Source organism: Otolemur garnettii, unplaced genomic scaffold (assembly GCF_000181295.1).
Source record: "Otolemur garnettii isolate 467f Iridium unplaced genomic scaffold, OtoGar3 scaffold00487, whole genome shotgun sequence".
Classification (NCBI taxonomy): domain Eukaryota; kingdom Metazoa; phylum Chordata; class Mammalia; order Primates; family Galagidae; genus Otolemur; species Otolemur garnettii.
The window spans coordinates 17,128-20,425 of record NW_003852882.1 but is presented as its reverse complement, the minus strand read 5'-3'; the positions used below and the strand labels follow the sequence as shown (position 1 = coordinate 20,425).

Sequence of the window (3,298 nt, the reverse complement as noted above, 5' to 3'; positions counted from 1 at the left end):
TGCAGTTTTTTGGCCGGGGCTGGGTTTGAACCCGCCACCTCCGGTGTATGGGGCTAGCGCCCTACTCCTTTGAGCCACAGGCACCACCCTACTTCCTGCTTTATTTACAAATGCTGGAAGCCACCTGCCAAACCCTCTGCTATCATGCCTTCCACATTATAAATCTTTGCATTACAGTGAACGTTTCTTCAGTGGGTTTTAAGCTTCCTTTTGTTTCTCAGAGCACTCCCCAAATAATTTGGATGGATCATTTCAACTCCTGCTTGGTTGGCCTGTTATGATCCAGGCTGCTATGCCCAAGTTGAGCCACAGGTAACTCAGCCTTGGTGGTACTAAGGAAACCTGGTCATGCACACCCCTCTGCACACTGTGACAGGACGCAGGCTGACCTGTCAGAAACTCCAGCTGGGTGTTAAGAAATCAAGTATGTCAGGGAGACGCCACCTGCCTCACCTTCCCCACAGAAGGTCTCACTGTCAGTGCTGAATAACCGAGCAGGTCACAGGTCTGAGCTTGTGTGGGACGTGGGGCCTTTAAGGGTTTCTGACACGAGCAAGGAGGTGGGAAATTCAGAAACGTTTGTCTTCTCTATTTTAACGTGGTACAGGAGAATTAGTCAAAAAAACCAGGAGAAAAAGTGACAATTGAGTGTAAGTTTTTCCAGGGTGCCCCAGTCCTGCAGGTGAATGCATTGCATGTTTGTGTTAGCAGAGAACACGGCTGCCTTCTGCTCTGCTCCTGGGCCGGCCTCCATCCCCGTGCTAGATGGATTCCTCCCTTCGGGGCAGGGATTTTCAACCTTTTCTACCTCACAGCACACTTGAAACTATAGGTAAGCTTCTGGGTACACTCAAATCATGTTGATCAAAAAAGTTTTTTGTTTTTTTTTTTTTTTTTTAAAAAGGAATATGCTTTACTGTGCTTTGAACTTCTTTTGAAAATAATGTAATTAGGGCTAGGTCTAGTGGCTCACACCTGTAACCCTAGCACTCGGGGAGGCTGAGACGGGTAGACTGCCTGAGCTCACAGGTTTGAGACCAGCCTGAGCCAGAGTGAGACCCCATCTCTGCTAAAAATAAAAAAAGCTAGCAGGGCATTGTGGCAGGTATCTGTAGTTCCAGCTACTTGGGATGCTGAAACAGGAAAATCACTTGAGCCTAAGAGTTTGAGGCTGCTATGAGCTAGAACAATACCATGGCGCTCAACCCCAGGGTGACAGAGTAAAAATCTGTCTCAAAAAGAGAAAATAATAATTTAAAATTTTTCACAGCACAGTTAAAATCCTCTCCTGGCACACCATTTGAAAATCACTGCTTAATGGCAAGGAGATATTGCTTCTTTATTTTTAATTGAAACAGACCCTGGGGCAGAGCAGCTCCTGGTAGGTGCTTTGGAGGGAGTTTTCTGTTATCTCAAACTGTTAGACTTCAGGCCCTATGGATTGGATTTAATTTATTCATGCATTCAGTAGGCACTTACTAAGCTCCGTCAGAGTAAGCACAGGTGAGCGCTTCTGTGGTGAGCTGATCCAGAAAAGGACCCATGCAGCCTAGACTGGTTGAGGACGGTGTCCGCAGGAGGTGGGGCTGGACCTTAGAATATCGGAAAAGAATGAGATGCAGAGAAGGGAAGGGGAACGGGGCAGGGCCAGAGCAATGGCCCAGAGGGGACACGGCAGAGATTAGCATATATGCTTGGACACAGTGGGTGGCGCCAGCTAGAAGGTGACATTGTGTGCGCACCTGGAGTGAGTAGGCAGAGAGGGGCGTGCAGTGCTGTCCTAGTACATCAGCCCCACGGTTTTGATACATCTCTGGGTCTAGACCAGTGTTTTTCAACTGTTTTTATCTCACAGCACACTGGGACCCACAGTTACACTTCCATGGCACACTTAAATTATGTTGAGTGAAAAAAAGAATATGCTGACTATGCTTTTGAACTTTTGAAATTTAAGTATTCACTGGTCTAGACAGGCTCCCTACATGATCTGAGCATAATCTCACCACCTAAGTTTTTGACAGTCTCTGTACCCATCATGGTCTGCTTCATTAGGAGTCATGCTCACATTTTCTCCTGGGCAGAAAATCCAGCTGTAGTGATCTCACTGAGCAAGCACTGGGGACATTGGTGTGTATTCTCTAGGAGTACGTTCAGCTGAAGGATCAGAAAACCCAGATAATACTGGCTCAGGTAGTTTATTTTGCTTTCCTATGAAAGCTGGGTAGGCATTCTAGGCTGGACAGAAGCCCCTGGTGGTAGGTCCTTCCATCGGGTTGCTCCACAGAGCAGGGCTTGCACGGGTAAGTTCACCTCATGGTCCAAAATGGCTGCATTCTAAGGGTAAGAGAAGAACAAGCATTTTTGATGAAGCTGTGCACACCTTATCTGCTCATATCCCACAGCCAAAACCTGCATGGCCACACCTGGCTCAAGGCAGGCTAGGGTACATGCTGTATTCTGGGCAGCTATGTGCCCAATCATTTGGTTTTCTTAGGAGCCTCTATTACTGAGTAAAAAGGAAAAGCGATTCTGAGGACCCATGGACAGCGGTGTCCGGTTCTTGCTACTTAGCTAACTAGCAGCATCTTCCCTTTCAGGATCCCTAAAACTCACCTGTGAGGCTGCGGTTCACTCAGAGCCCAGCTGCTGGGGCTGTAAGGTAGGTGTCCCTGTAATATAACACACATAGAAAAGAATTGGTTTAAAGGCAAAGACTTAAATTTTGACTGCTTTGGGTTGTCACTTGGTCACCAGATGTTTATTTAAGGCATCAGACGTGAGGTCTAAGAAGGACAAACCTATTTGACAATGACTCATATTGGGGTGGAAGAGCAGATATTCTGATTAGCTACTTTTCCCAGCTGCTCTGGGGAAAGTCCCACAGGTTGAGAAAGAAGGAAGTTCTAGAGGTAGACGCCCCCTCACCTCTGTCGATGGAGGGATACATCCCCCTTCCTTCAGATCCATCATCAAATTCTTCCCCATCACATCCCACAGGCCTGAGAGGCTCCGATCTCATCCTTGTCCTAAGAGTCAGTATTGTACAGAGAGCTGAGGGCTGGGCTCTCAAGTCAGACTGTGGGTCTAGAGCCCAAATCTGCCACTTACTAGCTGGGCCATCTCAGGTCTGTCTTCTGAGGCTCCATCACCCCCTCCATAAAAGAGGCAGCAGGAGGCTGTGCTCAGAGCCAGGCCTGGCCCCTAGTAAGGACTCTACACATTTAGCTATTATTAAATCAACAAACCGCTTCTATCCTCTAACTCTGCTCTTCATAGAAGAGCCATTTTATTCATTATC

General features: G+C 47.3%; 1 long non-coding RNA gene across 1 annotated transcript; it reads right to left on the bottom strand.

The window, feature by feature from the left end:
* Positions 1-2,176: 2,176 nt before the first annotated feature.
* On the bottom strand, positions 2,177-2,736 carry LOC111722821. Its single transcript, XR_002771482.1, has 2 exons — positions 2,614-2,736; positions 2,177-2,334 (listed from the first exon to the last, which is right to left on the bottom strand). It is a non-coding gene; the product is annotated as an uncharacterized LOC111722821 (long non-coding RNA).
* Between the last annotated feature and the right edge of the window lie 562 nt (positions 2,737-3,298).